This window comes from Heptranchias perlo, chromosome 18, assembly GCF_035084215.1.
Source record: "Heptranchias perlo isolate sHepPer1 chromosome 18, sHepPer1.hap1, whole genome shotgun sequence".
NCBI lineage: Eukaryota > Metazoa > Chordata > Chondrichthyes > Hexanchiformes > Hexanchidae > Heptranchias > Heptranchias perlo.
In genome coordinates, this window is record NC_090342.1 from 5,455,849 (window position 1) to 5,476,558 (window position 20,710).

Consider the following 20,710-nt stretch of genomic DNA (forward strand, 5'->3'; position numbering starts at 1 on the left):
AGCTGCCTACGCCATAAGCTCTGGAATTCCCTCCCTAAACATCTCCGCCTCTCTCTCCTCCTTTAAGACGCACCTTAAAATCTACCTCTTTGACCAAGCTTTTGGTCACCTGTCCTAATATCTCCTTATGTGGCCTAGTGTCAAGTTATGATTGATAATCGCTCCTGTGAAACGTCTTGGGACGTTTTACTACATTAAAGGCGCTAAATAAATGCAAGTTGTTGTTGTTGTGTACGTTGACTGGTTGCCTTAGAATTCAAGAGTTTTGTTCTATTACCATTGAGGGGGCTTGGGAGAAATGTCATTGTCTTCTTCGAGGTTTGACAGTTGATTGCCTCCTTTGTTCACTAGATTGATTCCTGGGATGAGAGGGTTGTCCTATGAGCAGAGATTGAGTAGAATGGGCCTGAACTATCTGGGACTCAGAAGAATGAGAGGTGACCTCATTGAAACATGTAAGATTCTGAGAGGGCTCGACAGGGTAGATGCTGAGAGGCTGTTTCCCCTGGCTGGAGAGCCTGGAACCATGGGGCATAGTCTCAGGATAGGGGGACGGCCATTTAGGACTGAGATGAGGAGAAATTTCTACACTCAGAGGGTTGTGAATCTTTGGAATTCTCTACCCCAGAGGGCTGTGGATGTTCAGTCATTGAGTATGTTCAAGGCTGAGATCGATAGATTTTCAGACTCTAAGGGAATCAAGGGATATGGAGATAGGGCGGGAAAGTGGAGTTGAGGTCGAAGATCAGCCATGAACTCACTGAATGGCGGAGCAGGCTCGAGGGGCCGTATGGCCTACTCCTGCTCCCATTTCTTATGTTCAGGAGATTAATTGGAACAGGAGGGGCCAGAGGGTTCACCAGCTGCTTCGACACCCTCCAGGAAAGGAAACCTGCCGTCCTTACCCAGTTTGGACCTATATGTGACTCCAATCCCATACCAACGTGATTGACTCTTAACTGCCCTCTGAAGTGGCCTAGCAAGCCCCTCAGTTGTCTCAAACCCGCTACCAGTTGTTCAAGAAGAAGGCCCACCACCACCTTCTCAGGGCAACTAGGGATGGGCAATAAATGCCGGCCTTGCCAGCGACAACCACATCCCCAGAATGAATATAAATAAATAAATATGATTAGAACTATTTGCTCGCATGGAGGGTAAATACCGACACGGACTGGTTGGGTCGAATGGCCTGTTTCCGTGTTGTAACTTCTACATATTTTGATGTAAATGTAACACAATAAGTGCTTGTACCTGAAATAGCCCAGTCGAAAAATATAGTCCTACCTGTGCACCGCCTTCACCCAATCCTTTGCCTCCTTTACCTCTGCCAGATATGCTAATTCTTCACTCAAATCACTGCAGATTTAAGGTAATTAGCAAAAGAACCAGGAGGGGAGAGGAGGAGAATTTATTTTATGCAGCAAGTTGTTATGATCTGGAATGCGCTGCCTGAAAGGGCGGTGGAAGCAGATTCAATAGTAACTTTCAAAAGGGAATTGGGTAAATACTTGAAAAGGAAAAATTTGCAGGGCTATGGGGAAAGAGTGGGGGAGTGGGACTAATTGGATAGCTCTTTCAAAGAGCCAGCACAGGCATGGTGGGCTGAATGGCCTCCTTCTGTGCTGTACCATTCGATGATGCTTATACTGCTCTGAATATAGGTCAAGAAAGCGAGTCAGGAATCCCAAAATCTTAGCATGTGTTCATTCTCATGAATATTTATAAAAATATCACAACAATCATGAGAAAAGCTTTGATGTGTAATTAAGTCAATTAAAATATGCAAATGAGATCACGTAAATGTTAAATTTCCGACTTTGTTTAACTTTGGGGAAAATGTTGTTTTGTGACTGTCGTATTAGATGGGCCAGTTAATCTGCGGAACAGAACCAACATAAAAGATCCGGACTAGATTTAGATAGAGATTGCCTGTGGAACATAGGAATCTTAACCGTTAAAGCTTAACAAAGTATATTTGACTTTGACTGATGAAAGCGACAGGATGCTGTAAATCATTCAGTATTAATGATCTTGTTGCACTTAAGTATGCTAATCAACACTGTACATTCTTTGAACTACCATTTGTCACACCTGCCTTCTATATTTCCTCTTGGCACAGTTGCTGACTCTCAAAGCCAAATCTGACCTTCTCTGGCTCACATTCCTCCTCCTCCAACAATAATTTCGATGACAGAATCATAGAATCAGAGAAAGTTATGACACAAAAGGAGGCCATTCGGCCCATTGTGTCCCTGCCGGCCGAAAAAGAGCTATCCGGCTTAATCCCACTTTCCAGCACTTGGTCCGTAGCCCTGTAGGTTACGGCACTTCAAGTGCACATCCAAGTGCTTTTTAAATGAGTTGAGGGTTTCTGCCTCTCCCACCCTTTCAGGCAGTGAGTTCCGGACCCCCACCACCCTCTGGGTGAAAAAAATTCTCCTCAGCTCCCCTCTAATCCTTCTACCAATTGCTTTAAATCTATGCCCCCTGGTCACTGACCCCTCTGTTAAGGGAAATAGGTCCTTTTTATCCACTCTATCTAGGCCCCTCATAATTTTATACACCTCAATTAAATCACCCCTCAGCCTCCTCTGTTCCAATGAAAACAACCCCAATCTATCCACTTTTTCCTCATGGCTAAAATTCTTCAGTTCTGGCAACATCCTCAGAAATCTCTGTACCCTCTCTAGTGCAATCACATCTTTCCTGTAATGTGGTGACCAGAACAGTATGCAGTACTCAAGCTATAGTCTAACTGGTGTTCTTTTTTACAGTTCTAGCATAACCTTCCTGCTGTTATATTCCATGCCTCGGCTAATAAGGGAAAGTATCCCATATGCCTTTTAACCACCTTATCTACCTGTCCCACTACCTTCAGGGATCTGTGGACATGCACTCCAAGGTCCCTCTGTTCCTCTACACCTCACAGTATCCTTCAATTTTTTTTTTTTTTTTATTCGTTCATGGGATGTGGGCGTCGCTGGCGAGGCCGGCATTTATTGCCCATCTCTAATTGCCCTTGAGAAGGTGGTGGTGAGCCACCTTCTTGAACCGCTGCAGTCCGTGTGGTGAAGGTTCTCCCACAGTGCTGTTAGGAAGGGAGTTCAAGGTTTTTGAACCAGTGACGATGAAGGAACGGCGATATATTTCCAAGTCGGGATGGTGTGTGACTTGGAGGGGAACGTGCAGGTGGTGGTGTTCCCATGTGCCTGCTGCTCTTGTCCTTCTAGGTGGTAGAGGTCGCGGGTTTGGGAGGTGCTGTCGCAGAAGCCTTGGCGAGTTGCTGCAGTGCATCCTGTGGATGGTACACACTGCAGCCACAATGCACCAGTGGTGAAGGGAGTGAATGTTTAGGGTGGTGGATGGGGTGCCAATCAAACGGGCTGCTTTGTCCTGGATGGTGTCGAGCTTCTTGAGTAATGTTGGAGCTGTACTTATCCAGGCAAGTGGAGAGTATTCTGTCACACTCCTGACTTGTGCCGTGTAGATGGTAGAAAGGCTTTGGGGAGTCAGGAGGCGAGTCGCTCACCGCAGAATACCCAGCCTCTGACCTGCTCTTGTAGCCACAGTATTTATGTGGCTGGTCCAGTTAAGTTTCTGGTCAATGGTGACCCCCAGGATATTGATGGTGGGGGATTTGGCGATGGTAATGCCGTTGAATGTCAAGGGGAGGTGGTTAGACTCTCTCTTGTTGGAGATGGTCATTGCCTGGCACTTGTCTGGCACGAATGTTACTTGCCATTTATTGTGTACTCCCTTGCCTTGTTTGTCCTCCCCAAATGCATTATCTCACACTTCTCTGGACTGAATTCCATTTGCCACTTTTCTGCCCACCTGACCAGTCCATTGATATCTTCCTGCAGTCTACAGCTTTCCTCCTCACTATCAACCACTCAGACAAAGGAAAAAGAACCTTTTTCTGTTGCTCCATTGTGTTTATTCGATAAGATCAGTGTCACGTTTTATCAGATCTTCCAGTCTCGGCACGCCAGTAAAAAAAAAGAAATTGAATTTATACATTGTCTTTCACGACCTCAGGACATCCCAAAGCATTTTACAGCCAATGAAGTACTTTTTGAAGTGTGGTCACTGTTGTACTGTAGGAAATGCGGCAGCCAATTTAAGCACAGCAAGGTCCCACAAACAGCAATGTGTTAATGACCAGATAATCTGTTTTAATGATGTTGGTTGAGGGATAAATATTGGCCAGGGCACTGAGGAGGACTCCCCTGCTCTTCTTCAAAACATGCCTTGGAATTTTTATATATCCACCTGAGAGGGCAGATGGGGCCTCGGTTTAACGTCTCCTGCGAAAGACGGCACCTCCGACAGCGCAGCACTCCCTCAGTACTGCACTGGGAGTGTCAGCCTGGATTATGTGCTCAAATCTTTGGATTGGCGCTATATAAATGCAAGACTTTAAGACTTTTTCTTTAACTGAGTGGTGTCAGACTACACCCACAGAGAGTCTCACACAATTTCTCCCTGGGGTCAGTTAACCCCTGATTTGTACTGCAACTTTAACATCCTCCGGGGTCACAATCTTGAAGTTGTGCTGTACATAAGAACATAAGAAATAGCAGCAGGACTAGGCCATACTGCCCTTCGAGCCTGCTCCGCCATTCAATAAGATCATGGCTGATCTTTGGCCTCAACTCCACTTTCCCGCCCGATCCCCATATCCCTTGGTTCCCTTAGAGTCCAAAACTCTATTAATCTCAGCCTTGAATATACTCAATGACTGAGCATCCACAGCCCTCTGGGGTAGAGAATTCCAAAGATTCACAACCTTCTGATAAGGAAGAGATTCCTCCTCATCCCAGTTCTAAATCACCCACCTCTTATCCTGAGACTGTGTCCCCTAGTTCTAGACTCCTCAGCCAAGGGCAGCAGCCTCTCAGCATCTACGCTGTCAAGCCCTCTCAGAATCTTACACATATCAATTCAATCACCTTTCATTCTTCTAAACTCCAGAGAATATAGGCCCATTCTAATCAATCTCTCCTCATAGGGCAACCCTCTCATCCCAGGAATCAATCTAGTGAACCTTCGTTGCACCGCCTCCAAGGCAAGTATATCCTTCCTTAGCTAAGATAAACACACCCTTGAGGTTGTGGTGTAAACACACCCTTACCGTGTGTGTGTGGGTAGGGTACTGGTGCGTGTGAGCTTCGTCAGTGGGACTCAACCACGACCAGCCAGACATATGCAAACCTTCAACATGGCCAGGAATTTCCTCCATACCTCTTTGTCTCCCTACCTCTCTCTCCTCCTTTAAGACCTCTTTGAGCAAGCTTTTGGTCACCTGTCCTAATGTCTCCTTATGTTTGATTACGCACCTGGGAAACACCTTGGGACGTTTTACTACGTTAAAGACGCTATATAAATGGTTGTTGTTGTTGTTGTTGTTGTTGTTGTTGTTGATGACCTGCTACTGCTCCGACACTCCATTTCACCAGAAAGCCCACGTCAAGTTACAGCAGAGGTGTGGGAGCAGTTCCCAGGAAATTCCCCGCCCTTGTGTCCCCTTTCCTGGTTAACTATAACAAACACCACCAAAATACATTCAAAACTGTTAAAAGATGTTGTTGTTGATGACAGGGTTTGGGAGAGTAAACGGTTAAAGGATATTCCCATTGGCGAGCGGATTGGTAACAAGGGGTACAAACTGACGATTAGTACTGAAAGCAGAAAGGGGCAGGTTGGAAGAATATTTTCTCTGCGAAAGCTTAATAATATACAGAACACATTGCTACAAGTGACCACTGAATTGGGACAATCGTGACATTTAAGAAGTAATTAGATAAAACACCACAAAGTGAAGAGTATTGAAGGGTATCTCCAGTTGAAGAGCTAGCACTGGCACAGGTGCGATGGGCTGAATGGCCTGCTTCTGTGTGTCATTCCTATGATTCTATGAAAGAGATTGGACAGGTTGGGTAGAATCCGTGATAAAATGGCTTGATGGGTTAATTGGGCTTTTTCTCGTTCAATGCTGCCCATTTTTCTCATGATGTGATGTGCAAGCGAAAAGGTGCAAATATCAGTTTGAGTATCTGCGTCGCACTCTTTTGCTCCCCCCGCCCCCCGCCCCCATTATCTTTCAATCTCCTTCCTTCCATCTATTTTTCTTCCTCTGACAGACAGAAAAAACGTAAGAATTTCAAAACCATTGTACGCTAGGGGAAGGTTTCTATTTCGATGGTAACAGCTGAAAGGTACGTTTGCATTGAACAAAACGCTACTGTCGACCAACTAGGTGACAGAATTAATGCTTCAGTTTTTGATCTCCCAATCTCCATCGGCTGTTTCCTTTGCCCTCTCAGCTTGTTTACACAGGTTTAGGCCCTAAGCTCTGGAATTCCCTCCGAAGTCTCTCAAACTCTCTCTCCTCCTTCAAGACACTCCTTAAAACCTACCTCTTTGACCAAGCTTGTGGCTACCTGTCCTAATATCTTCCTTATGTGGCTCGGTGTCAAATTTTGATTGAAAACGTCCGTGTGAGGGCGCCTTGGGACGTTTTACTACGTTAAAGGCGCTATATAAATGCAAGTTGTTGTTATTGTTGGTATACTGATTTAAGATTTATCCACCAATAAGGTGAACAGCTTCTATAAATATGTCAAGAGAAAAAGATTAGTGAAGACAAATGTAGGTCCCTTACAGTCAGAAATGGGGGAAATCATCATGGGGAACAAAGAAATGGCAGAACAATCAAATGCATACTTTGGTTCTGTCTTCACAAAGGAGGACATAAATAACCTTCCAGAAATGTTAGGGAACCAAGGGTTTAGTGAGAGGGAGGAACTGAAGGAAACCAGTGTTAGTAAAAAAAATAGTGCTAGGGAAATTAATGGGGCTAAAGGCTGACAAATCCCCAGGGCCTGATAATCTACATCCCAGAGTACTAAAGGAAGTGGCCCTGAAAATGGTGGATGCATTGGTGATCATCTTCCAAAATTCTATAGACTCTGGAACAGTTCCTACAGATTGGAGGGTGGCAAATGTAACCCCACTATTTAAAAAAGGGGGGAGAGAAAAAACAGGGAATTACAGACCAGTTAGTCTAACATCAGTAGTGGGTAAAATGCTAGAGTCTATTATAAAAGATGTGATAACAGAACACTTGGAGGGCATTAACAGGATTGGACAAAGTCAGCATGGGTTTATGAAAGGGAAATCATGCTTAACAAATCTACTGGAGTTTTTTGAGGATGTAACTAGTAGAATAGATAGGGGAGAACCAGTGGATGTGGTGTACTTGGATTTTCAGAAGGCTTTTGATAAGGTCCCACACAAGAGAAAAATTAAAGCACATGGAATTAAAGGGAAATATACTGGCATGGATTGAGAATTGGTTGACAGACAGGAAACAGAGAGTAGGAATAAACGGGTCTTTTTCCGGGTGGCAGGCAGTGACTAGTGGGGTACCGCAGGGATCAGTGCTTGGGCCCCAGCTATTCACAATATATATCAATGATTTGGAAGAGGGAACTAAATGTAACATTTTCAAGTTTGCAGACGACACAAAGCTGGGGTGGAATGTGAGCTGTGAGGAGGATGCAAAGAGGCTCTAATGTGATTTAGACAAGTTGGGTGAGTGGGCAAGAACATGGCAGATGCAGTATAACGTGGATAAATGTGAGGTTATCCACTTTGGTTGTAAAAACGGAAAGATAGATTATTATCTGAATGGTGATAGATTGGGAAAAGGGGAGGTGCAACAAGACCTGGGTGTCCTTGTACACCAGTCACTGAAAGCGAGCATTCAGGTGCAGCAAGCAGTTAGGAAGGCGAATGGTATGTTGGCCTTCATTGCAAGAGGATTTGAGTACAGGAGCAAGGATGTCTTACTGTAGTTATACAGGGCCTTGGTGAGACCACATCTGGAGTATTGTGTGCAGTTTTGGTCTCCTTATCTGAGGAAGGATGTCCTTGCCATGGAGGGAGTGCAACGAAGGTTTACCAGACTGATTCCTGGGATGGCAGGACTGACAAATGAGGAGAGATTGGGTCGACTAGGCCTATATTCACTAGAGTTTAGAAGATGAGAGGTGATCTCATCGAAACATATAAAATTCTAACAGGACTAGACAGACTAGATGCAGGGAGGATATTCCCGATGGCTGGGGAGTCCAGAACCTGGGGTCACAGTCTCAGGATACGGGGTATGCCATTTAGAACTGAGATGAGGAGAAATTTCTTCACTCAGAGGGTGGTGAACCTGTGGAATTCTCTACCACAGAAGGCAGTGGAGGCCAAGTCATTAGATGTATTCAAAAAGGAGATAGATATATTTCTTAATGCTAAAGGGATCAAGGGATATGGGGAAAAAGCGGGAACAGGGTACTGAGTTAGACGATCAGCCATGATCATTTTGAATGGCGGAGCAGCCCCGAAGGGCCGAATGGCCTACTCTTGCTCCTATTTTCTATATTTCTGTTTCTACGTTAACAGTGCTAAGACATTGAAACAAGACAAACCAATAAATATGAAATAGAAGCTCAAACAGCATTGAGTTGCCTGGGTTTCAAGGGCTGGATTGGGAGCGGCTCAGGGACTATCTTCCTTAGGACCAAAGAATGGAAACCCAGCTGTGACGTACAGCCTCCAACGAGGTCCACCTAACATCTGGGACCAAAGAAATCTAACTCCACGTTCCCCTCTTCTTCCTCCTCCTCCGGCCTGCCATATGAACACACACAAGTATACACACGCACACATACAAATTTTATGGAGCATAGACATGGAAGGACTAAAATAGTAATACTCCATAAGCCCAGAGAAACCAAATTAGCTACCGATTGAGTGCCAGGGTGTGGACCTTGAGGGATCGAGGGAAGGGAAAGCACCGAGTGACTGTATCGGCCTTTGCACCCCTTCTAGTAGATGGCTATTGTGTGAAACTCCCGGGGGTAAATTTTCACCTTTCGTGCTCCCGACTCAGAGCCTCATGTGACGGGGAGTGCAAATTTGAAGTTCAGACACGCGGTCAAACTCCTGATGTCCCCTTCTGATGCGTGAAACTAGGAGTAGACCTGCCCTCTCAGCCAAGGCATGGTGGAAATATCAGGAGGAGCTTAAAATGGGGAGAAAATGTAATTTTCTTTTGCTAAGTAATGAATTCCCTACCCTACACAGTCAAGTGGGCATTGGGGGACCTTCTCGAACATGAAGCCAACTCTCCAATAAGAAGTCAGACTTCTAGAATGGTCTGCGGTTGGGGGGGGGGGAGGAGGTTTGTTCCGTCAGTGTTTGCTGCATGTTATGCAGGAGAACAGTTGGTCTCAGCAGGGCTCCTCCCTATAATAACCCGAGTAACGTATCTCCACGTCACATCACATAGTTACACCAAACTGTGCCACCTGGGAGAGAACTCGTTTGAAAATGAGGTGAGAAGAAAGGAAGAATAAATCAACTCTTTGCCAGGCTCTCTGAAGCTCAAGGCCTTGGAATATTTAACATGTCACTTCCACCCCTTCCCCACTATGTTAGGTAAAGCAAAGAGAGGATATTGAGTCTCAGTCACATTTACAAATTAAGAAAATAGGAATTGGAGGAGAAACATTTTAATTATTTTACCAAAAGAGTTGTCAATACGTGGAACAGATTACCGGCATGGGCGGTGGAACAAGGAACATTAACGGGTTTCAAGAATGAACTAGACAGGTTCTCGTCAACAAATGGGATTCAGGGTTAGCAGAAATTCACCAAGGGAATACCGTGGATAGGTAGACTAGACGAGCCGGAGGTCCTGCCCGAAACTGTTACTATCCAACAACTCAAAACCCCCAAACAAGCTCATTTCGAGGACAGTAACCCTTCTATACAGTTTAGAATTGAATCTGAACAAAGCACATTGGCAATTTTATTAAACACCATTTTTTGATAACACAGTAGAAAGAGCAAATCTTTGCTGTTCAAACTGAGTATCAGGCTTATGGCAGCAGATTTTTCTCTTCTGCACTTGGCCACTGAATAACTGCTCGGGTGGGGCATTTAGAAGAGTATCGGGTGAGCAGGATTGCCTGCCCCTAACATAGCCTGCCCAATTTCTGCCTATTCATTTAAATAGACAGAACATTGATCATGGTTCATTAGGGCGTCAATCAACCCATTGCACCCGGTTAACCCTTTATGCCAAGGGCACCAGGAAGAAAATCCGCCCTTTGAAATTCCGGTTTGTCTCAGTAAGAGCAGACAAAATGAAAGATTACCCATAGCAGATTCAATATTAGGGCACGGTAGTGTAGTGGTTATGTTACTTGATTAATAATCTAGATAAACGGGAGTTCAAATCCCACCATGGCAGTTTGAGAACTGGAACTCAGTTTAAAAAAGCAAATCGGGGAATAAAAATCTGGTATCAATAAAAGTGAAGATGAAGCTATTGTGGATTGTCGTAAAAACCCGACTGGTTCACTAATGTCTGTTAAAGCGCCTTGGGACGTTTTACTATGTTAAAGGCGCTATGTAAATGCAAGTTGTTGTTGTTAGGACCTGCTGTCCTTACCCGGTGTGGGACTGGAGTCACATAATGTGGTTGACTCTCAGCTGCCTTCTGAAGTGGCCCAGCAAGGCACTCACGGCATCTAGAGACAGGCAATAAATGCCAGCCTTGCCAGCGACACCCACATCCCGAGAATTAATTGAAATAACATTTAGACTCCGTCAACAGATCTGATCTAATTGTACATTGCAGTTGTATCTCTGAACTCAACTCTTGCGATGCATTTTGCTGAAAACAATCAAATCAGTGAAATGAACAGCGTTTCACTGCCATACACGGGGTTAATTACACAGAGCTCCAAAACTCACCGAGGCAGAGTGCAGTGTGTGTCGTGCTGCTGGATATAATAGAGGTTCAGCAGCTCAGTGCTCTGAACTGCACTTAGCACAAAGAAATTAAACTAAAAGCCAGAGGAATCCAGGGTAGAAAATTGGGCTGGAGAAGTTGGTTGAAAAAGAAAACAGGAAATAGAGACTGCTCTAGAGAGCTATAATGTCGGACTGGGGAGGAGAAGGCGTGGGGGGAGAGAAGGCGTGGGGGGGGGGAGAAGGCGTGGGGGGGGAGAAGGCGTGGGGGGGGAGAGAAGGCGTGGGGGGGAGAGAAGGCGTGGGGGGGGGGAGAAGGCGTGGGGGGGGAGAAGGCGTGGGGGGGGAGAGAAGGCGTGGGGGGGAGAGAAGGCGTGGGGGGGGGGAGAAGGCGTGGGGGGGGGGAGAAGGCATGGGGGGGGTGAGAAGGCGTGGGGGGGGGGAGAAGGCGTGGGGGGGGGTGAGAAGGCGTGGGGGGGGGAGAAGGCGTGGGGGGGGGAGAAGGCGTGGGGGGGGGGAGAAGGCGTGGGGGGAGAGAAGGCGTGGGGGGGGGGAGAAGGCGTGGGGGGGGGAGAAGGCGTGGGGGGGGGGGAGAAGGCGTGGGGGGGGGAGAAGGCGTGGGGGGGGGGAGAAGGCGTGGGGGGGGGGAGAAGGCGTGGGGGGGGAGAGAAGGCGTGGGGGGGGGGAGAAGGCGTGGGGGGGGGAGAAGGCGTGGGGGGGGGAGAGTGCGTGGGGGGAGAGAAGGCGTGGGGGGGGGAGAAGGCGTGGGGGGGGGGAGAAGGCGTGGGGGGGGGGAGAAGGCGTGGGGGGGGGGAGAAGGCGTGGGGGGGGGAGAAGGCGTGGGGGGGGAGAGAAGGCGTGGGGGGGGGGAGAAGGCGTGGGGGGGGGGGGGGAAGGCGTGGGGGGGGGGGGGAGAGGACGTGGGTAGGGAGAAGGCTTGGGGAGGGAGAGGACGTGGGGCGGAGAGGACGTGGGGGCGGAGAAGGCGTGGGGGGGAGAGAAGGCCTGGTGGGGGGGGGGAGAAGGCGTGTGGCGGGGGCGGGGGGAGATGTCTCGAGTGGAATCCAGAGGCATTTTGAGCCTCTGTTACTTCCAATGTGCATTGATTAATTGGCAAATGAGCTTGAGGGGTGGGGGGCAGGGGGGAGATGAGGAGAATTTTTTTTATGAATGTAGTTGCACTGCCTGAAAGGGCGGTGGAAACAGATTCAATAGTAACTTTCAAAAGAGAATTGGATAAATACTTGAAAAGGAAAAATTTGCAGGGCAACGGGGGAAAGAGGAGGGGAGTGGGACTTATTGGATCGGTCTTTCAATGAGCTGGCACAGGTAGGATGGGCCAAATGGTCTCCTTCAGTGCTGTCGGATTCTATGATTCTGTAACAGCAGCCAAGGTTCAACAACAATAACTTGCATTTATATAGCACCCTTTAACGTAGTACAAAACGCCCCAAGGTGTTCCGCAGCAGCGTTTTCAAACAAAATTTGACACCGAGCCACGTAAGGAGATATTAGGACAGGTGACCAAAAGCTTGGTCAAAGAGATAGGTTTCAAGGAGCTTCTTAAAGGAGGAGAGCGAGGGAATTCCAGAGCTTAGGGCCGCCAATGGCGGAGCGATTAAAATCGGGGATGCGCAGGAGGCCAGAATTGGAATTCAGAGCGCAGAGATCTCGGAGGGTTGTAGGGCCGGAGGAGGTTACAGAGTCGGAAAGGGCGAGCCCATGGAGGGATTTGAAAACAAGGATGAGAATTTTAAAATCGAGGCGTTCCCGGACCGGGAGCCGATGTAGGTCAGCGAGCACAGGGGGTGATGGGTGAACGGGACTTGGTGCGAGTTAGGATACGGGCAGCAGAGTTTTGGATGAGCTCAAGTTTATGGAGGGTGGAAGATGGGAGGCCGGCCAGGTTCGCTGACGATACTGCAACAGGGAGAGCAATAAAAATAAAAGGATGTAGCACAAAGAGTTTCAGATGGATTGAGGATGGCTATGCAATTGGACAGACAAATGAGATTCAATAATAATAAATGTAAAGCTTTGCATATTGCAGTGTCAGCCGTGGCTCAATTGGTCGTATTCTTGCCTCAGCTTTCCAGCCAATTGAGGTATTTTTTGAAGTGTAATCATTGTCGTAATGTAGGAAACGCAGCAGCCAATTTGAGCACAGCAAGATCCCATAAACAGCACCATGGTAATGACCAGATAATCTGTTTTTTTTAAAACTGATGTTGGTTGAGGGATAAATATTGGCCCAGGACACCGGGGAGAATTCGCCTGCTCTTCTTCGAAATAGTGGCCGTGGGATCTTTTACATCCAGCTGAGAGGGCAGACGGGGCCTCGGTTTAACATCTCATCTGAAAGACGGCACCTCCGACAGTGCAGCACTCCCTCAGTACTGGCACTGGGAGCGTCAGCCTGGATTTCGAGCTCACGTCTCTGAAATGTGACTTTAACCCACGACCATCTGACTCAGAGGCAAGTGTGCTACCCACCGAGCCACAGCTGACACTATGATTAGAGATCACTTTGATTAGAACTCAAAGACCTATTATTTCCAAAAAAAACCTTTACATGTAAGTGAGCTGGTGATTGTATCCTAGCCCCTAATCTTTTTCCACAAATGATTAAGAATAGATAAAGCTTACGCACAGATCTACTCTGTATACATCACACTGATGATAGTTCCAGTAATCACTTTAACACAATGTCCCAGGCATTGTCTGTCTTGTTAATGTTATCTTGCTGACTGCATCAGTCCAAACAAGCATTTGAAAAACCTTACAGTGAACAGAGAGCAAAACACTGGAAGATAGACAGAATTCTCCTGATCGCTCCACTCCGTAAAGCGATGGGCTTTGCGAGGTTATGTTTTAGCGGTTATCTGAAAGGATTACGAGATGAATGGGTCGCAACCAACTCTAAAGGAATGGAAATAAGCACTCGCTTGGCTGGACGTCATTGACTATCCTCACTGATAACAACCGTGCCGTTTCAGAGTGTCAACATGAGGCGACAGCAACGTCATGAACCAAACTGAATTTACAGGGTTTTACTTCACCGTTAAACTGAGTAAAGAGACAATTCCGTGGTCATTTCACTCCCCATCGGGCAGCCTCTCTGGCAGGGAGCGTGGATCAGAGACAGGTCTACAACGTTATCTCCCCGATCCACCGACCCGCGATCCCCGTCAGCGCAGCTCCCGACGGAAGCGCAGAATCACCCATCAATCATCAACGATGATTCGCAGGCTCGGTCAGAAGAACAGATAAACTAAACAATTATGTCCGTCAAATCCTTTTTGCAGACTTTCTAATATAACACAATATAATTAATTTTATACTTACAGTGGAGTGTTCAATAATTGCTCTCCCTTCCTTCCACTCTAACCTATCAAAAATAAAAACAATATTTCAAACATTTGTTTGGAGAACTCCGAAAAGTTTTATTGTTGCATTAGTAATATATTAAAGGCTGTATATGGTGACACCACAAGTCCCGGCCTGAATGGAGATGATTGGTTAATACCACCGTCAATCACGCCTGGAGACTGCACTGCTGTAAGTGACTGGAGTTGATTTTACGCACAGAATTTGTGTTATGTAACTATTCTCCACTCACTGCATTTTGCTGGAGAAATGATCTTGCTGTGCTCGGGAGACTTTGTTTGCTGTAGTTTCGGTCCTGAGTTCGGAGACTCTGTTTGCTGTAGTTTCGGTCCTGAGTTCGGAGACTCTGTTTGCTGTAGTTTCGGTCCTGAGTTCGGAGACTCTGTTTGCTGTAGTTTCGGTCCTGAGTTCGGAGACTCTGTTTGCTGTAGTTTCGGTCCTGAGTTCGGAGACTCTGTTTGCTGTAGTTTCGGTCCTGAGTTCGGAGACTCTGTTTGCTGTAGTTTCGGTCCTGAGTTCGGAGACTCTGTTTGCTGTAGTTTCGGTCCTGAGTTCGGAGACTCTGTTTGCTGTAGTTTCGGTCCTGAGTTCGGAGACTCTGTTTGCTGTAGTTTCGGTCCTGAGTTCGGAGACTCTGTTTGCTGTAGTTTCGGTCCTGAGTTCGGAGACTCTGCTTGCTGTAGTTTATGAGTAAATTAAAACCACAAGACCTGCCCCGCCTCCAACTCATTGGCTGACACAGGGGTGTCAATAGTCGCTCCGTATATTTTAAAGGGGTGATCTGGTGAGGCTCCTCCCCCACAATGGAACATCACTAGAGGGGTGTGGAGATGGGACTATAACAATATCGGGCCGAGTCTGGGACTCGCAGTTTCCAAATTGGGATTGGAGCCTCACAAAATGACCCCTCAAATCTCTACTACAGTCTGCATTATTTTAATAAAGTACTAATGGATCTCTGATGGCATTGCGTTTGGAGACTCCCAACTGTGTGGACTTCAGGTGAGGGGAAGTGACAAGGTTGGGTTAATTGGACCAGCGATGTAGTTCAGTCCCCAATGTAAAGTCATACCTACAGTTATTATTTTCATATAATAAATTGATTTAATGTTATTATTTTATACAATTAACTGAAGAACATGCATTTATCTTACATTGTTCATGACATCAGGATCTCCCAAAGTGCTTCACAACCAAAGAGATACTTTTGAAGTGTAGTCACTGTTGTGATGTAGGAAACGTGGCAGCCAATTTGTAGGATCATAGGGACATAGGAACAGGAGTAGGCCATTCAGCCCCTCGTGCCTGCTCCGCCATTTGATAAGATCATGGCTGATCTGTGATCTAACTCCATATACCCGCCTTTGACCCATATCCCTTAATACCTTTGGTTGCCAAAAAGCTATCTATCTCAGATTTAAATTTAGCAATTGAGCTAGTATCAATTGCTGTTTGCGGAAGAGAGTTCCAAACTTCTACAACCCTTTGTGTGTAGAAATGTTTTCTAATCTCGCTCCTGAAAGGCCTGGCTCTAATTTTTAGACTGTGCCCCCTACTCCTAGAATCCCCAACCAGCGGAAATAGTTTCTCTCTATCCACCCTATCTGTTCCCCTTAATATCTTATCAACAGCAAGCTCCCACAAATGGCAAATGAGATTAATGACCAGATAATCTTTTTTTAAGTGATGTTTGTTGAGGGATTAATATTGGCCCAGGACACCAGAGAGAACTCCCCTGCTCTTCTTTTTCAAAATATTGCCATGGGGTCTTTTACGTCCAGCTGAGAGGGAAGATGGGGCCTCGGTTTAACGTCTCATCCAAAAAGACGGCACCTTCAACACTGCAGCACTCCCTCGGTACCATACTGGAAGTGTCAGCCTTCAAGTCTTTGAAGTGGGGCTTGAACCCACAACCTTCTGACTCAGTGGCAGCACTGGTAGCAAGTAGCAAAACCTACAACAATTTGGGAAGCAGAGAAGTGAAGAGTTGGTTGGAGCATAAGAGTTTCTCCAGAGTGTATTGACCCCACTGTATCTGCCAATGAGTTGGAGGCGGGTGGGACTTATGGCAGGACTCACAGCAAACAGAGTCTATTTAAACAGAGTCTGTACGAACTACAACAAACAGAACTCATGACCAAAACGACAGCAAATTCTCCCGATAAAAGCAGGTTGATTTCTCCAGCAAAAAGGCAGTGAGTGGAGGATAGTTATATAATAGAAATTCTGTGCATAAAATCAATCCCAGTCACTTACAGCAGTGCGGGCTCCAGGTGTGATTGACGGGGGAATTACCCAATCACCTCCATTCAGGCCAGGACTAGTGGTGTCACTATATGCAGCCGTGTTTCTCTGTAGTACTGGCCGAGGAGCTGGTAGACACAAAACCGTAGCACCACAGTGCCACTGCTGTCAGGAGGGTGTATTTATAGTGTGACAAGTTTACATAGCAATTTCCATTCTAAATCTGGACATCGGAATTTATAATGGAAAAAGTTGGCACAAAATTGTGACGAAAGCATGACAACAGGAAGTCTGGTTTTGTATATAGGAAATGTGTGCACACAAGATTTTTAATGTATTTCAAGAAAATATTTAAATGATTTTCATTTTAGTAATATCATGCATTACTACCACATCTATATTACATAGAATCACATAGAATTTACAGCCATTCGGCCCACTGGTCTATGCTGGCGTTTATGCTCCACATGAGCCTCCTGCACCCCTCTTTGTCTAACCCTATCAGCACATCCATCTATTCCTTTCTCCCTCATGTGCTTATCTAGCTTCCCCTTAAATGCATCATATTGATGGCAAAACCTTATTAGCCATTAATGCAATAAAATTCTAATGGGAATCTACAATCATTTGAGTTTTTTTCGATTTTAAAATGGAGAAATGATTGAAAACCCCACTAAACAGTCACTCACCTATCAGAAAACACTGAAGTTATGAAGAGGCGTAATGTGCATGTAGCTATAGAGGATGTCACAGTGAGAAGCTGATAGATTGAGCGCCAACTGTGTATGAACCATATGGAAAGCTGACGCTGAGATGGAGGGAGTGCTTATGGGAAGAATGAATGGAGAAGTGCCAATTTGACTCAGTTGGTGCCACGAAGTCCAGGCTGATATTTGTGAGGAGATGCTGCATAGTCAGAGGTGCCGTGCTTCAGATGGGACGTTAAAGTGAGGCTCCTTCTGACTTTTTCGACGCTTCGGCTGGATGCTAAAGATCCCACGGCACTATTTGAAGAACAGGGAAGCACTCCCGGTGTCACGCTCACAATCTGCCTTTAACCAATACCCCCAAAGACCAATTAACTGGTCCTGCGTCTCATTTGTGGTGTCTTGTTGTCCACAAGATGGCTGCGGTGCTCACCCACACAACACAGGAGCTGTATTTCAGAGCAATTCCTTCAATGTGAAATGGTTTGAGGGCGTTTCAGAGAGATGTGATGAAAGTTCTTTCTTTCTTAAAAGTGGCAACACATGCACACAGCTGTGGGGATTGGATGGAAATGGTGATGGAAATGTTTTGCAACATCTGGCAACCTAAGTAATGAAAACTGACAGTCTCTCCCCACAAGACTCTAATGGTGGCTGATATTACAAGTCTACGTCACGACTCCGACACTGATAGGCCAAGTACCACCGTCACTACAGTACACAGTTTCCCAGGTTTGGAAATATTAATATCTGTGCAGCAATATGTCAAATGATGGAACCGATGAATCTTTAAACTTTAAAGATAGAGGAAAAAAAAATTCAGAACTTTTCACTGTTGCTATTCCATAGACCCATAGACATTTCCAGCACAGAAGGAGGCCATTTGCCCCATCGTGTCTGTGTTGGCTCCTTCTTAGAGCAATCCAAAACTAATCCCACTTCCCATGCTCTCTCCGCATTGCCCTGTATTTTAGTAATGTGAGTCTGGTAAAGAAAGAACGTAAGAAATAGGAGCAGGAGTAGGCCAAATGACTCCTCGAGCCTGCTCCACCATTCAATACGATCATGGCTGATCTTTGACCTCAATTCCATTTTCCCGCCCGATCCCCATATCCGTTGATTCCCTTAGAGTCCAAAAATCTATTGCTCTCAGTCTTGAATATACTCAATGATTCAGCATCCACAGCCCTCTGGGGTAGAGAATTCCAAATATTCACAACCCTCCGAATGAAGAAATTCCTTCTTATCTCAGTCCTAAATGGCCGACCCCTTATCCTGAGACTATGCCCCATAGTTTTAGACTCTCCAGCCTGGGGAAACGGCTTCTCAGCATCTACCCTGTCTAGCCCTTTCGGAACCTTATATGTTTCAATGAGATGTCCTCTCACCATGAACTTGCAATTTATATAGAGCCTTTCACGACCTCAGGACATCCTAAAGTGCTTTACAGCCAACAAAGTACTTTTTGAATTGTAGTCGCTGTTGTAATGTAGGGAAACGCGGCAGCCAATTTGCGCACAGCAAGCTCCCGCAAACAACGATGAGATAATGGCCAGATAATCGATTTTAGTGACGTTCGTTGAGATATAAATATTGGCCAGGAGAAGTCTCTGATTGTTTCAGTAACTGAACGCAGAGGGGTAGATTTTTTTTGTTTCTCATCACCTGGGCTGTATTCTGATGAAGTGACTCACCCGAACTTTTTAGAACCCACCTGATTTTGATTCCATGGAAACCAATGGAAGGAAAATCAAGTGCGAGTTCTATAATGGGCGTGCATTCCACTCTGCCAGACCAGTCATTACCAGATAATCGATTTTAGTGATGTCCCTTGAGATATAAATAATCTGGCAGAGTTGAATGCACGTCCATTATAGATCCCGCACTTGATTTTCCTTCCACTGATTTCCATGGAATCGATATCAGGTGGGATCTAAAAAGTTCGGGCCAGCCGCTCTGGACCTAAATCTACCCCAGTGAAACCAGGATGAAATTTTACAGAGTGTGTCTTGGGCAAGACTTGTAATACCATATACAGCTGCACATTGAATAAATATTCGAACTTACAGAAAACAATTCCAATTCCAATTGATTTAACCTGATGAAACCAGTCGTGATCTTTAAGGAGCTATTAACAGTGTTCACTGAGCTGACGGAGTGTAAAGTGACTCCTAACTAGTTATCAACTGTGGCTTCAGATAAGTTCTGATGGAATCCTAGTCACAGCACAGCACAGAAGGAGGCCACACGCCTCACTGCACCTTTGCTAGCTCTTCAACTGAAACTATCCACTCATCCTTTCCCCATATCCAATTCCATTTTAAATGATGTCATAGTCTCTGCATTAGTAGCCCCTTGAGGTAAAGCATCCCATGTCCTAATAACCCTCTGCATGGAAAAAATATCTTCTAACTGCCCCTTTTGTTCTGCTCAGTCAATGGCCCCGTGGCTATCAACTGGCCAATCAGAAGAAGAAAAAAGAAAGATCTTGCATTTCTATAGCAACTTTCACAGCCTCAGGCTATCCCAAATCGCTTTAAAGACAATAAAGTACTTTTTTGAAGTGTAGTCTGGGGCTCTTTTCTCTAGAAAAGAGAAGGCTGAGGGGTGACCTGATAGAGGTCTTTAAAATTAGGAAAGGGTTTGATAGGGTAGACATAGGGAAGATGTTTCCACTTGCAGAGGAGACCAGAACTAGGGGCCATAAATATAAGATAGTCACTAATAAACCCAATAGGGAATTCAGGAGAAACTTCTTTACCCAGAGAGTGGTTAGAATGTGGAACTCGCTACCACAAGGAGTAGTTGAGGTGAATAGCGTAGATGCCTTTAAGGGGAAACTAGATAAACACATGAGGGAGAAAGGAATAGAAGGATATGCTGGTAGGGAGGGAGGAGGCTCGTGCGGAGCATAAACACTGGTATGGACCCGTTGGGCCGAATGGCCTGTATCTGTGCTGTACGTTTTATGTAATTCTATATAAGGCACTGTTGTAATGTAGGAAATGTGGCAGCCAATTTGCACACAGAAAGGTCCCACAAATGCGATAATGACCAGATGATCTTTTTTTGTGGTGTTGGTTGAGGGATAAATATTGATCCACTTTACCAGGTTACAGCCCAGGCGGCAAAAACTAAAATCTACCCCTCTGCGTTCTGGGGAGTTTTTTGGACAGAGCTTAGGGCCCAGGCAGCTGAAGGCATGGCCGCCAATGGTGGAGCGATGACAGTCGGGGATGCACAAGAGGAAAGAGCACAGAAGTGAAATGAATGGGAAGTGGTTGGATTAGAAATGTTGAAGTTCTTTCCTTTTGATTAGAATCACATTTGGATTAATCGTCTAAAATTCATGGTGTAGAAATGAAAAGGAGTGGACACCTCAAATGCTAGAAAGAGTTTTCAGTGCTTGGGGCACTGATTGGACACTGATGCAGGTATCTCCCACACAGGATATATTCCATTTCATCGCAGGTCTAAAATGGAACTATAAAATTACACAGATTTATTCGGATCCAGTCTGGATTCGCAACTTAACAACGAACGTGAATCAGTCGGGT

At 45.8% G+C, this 20,710-nt stretch overlaps 1 protein-coding gene across 2 annotated transcripts in view; it reads right to left on the minus strand.

Moving 5' to 3' along the window:
* The window catches only part of syt1a (synaptotagmin Ia), a 345,191-nt gene that overhangs the window by 194,336 nt on the left and 130,145 nt on the right, over positions 1-20,710 (minus strand). For both annotated transcript variants that reach the window (XM_067999279.1, XM_067999278.1), the window contains exon 2: positions 14,161-14,203. The gene's annotated coding sequence lies outside the window, so the exon portion shown is untranslated. The remainder of the gene's footprint in view (positions 1-14,160; positions 14,204-20,710) is intronic.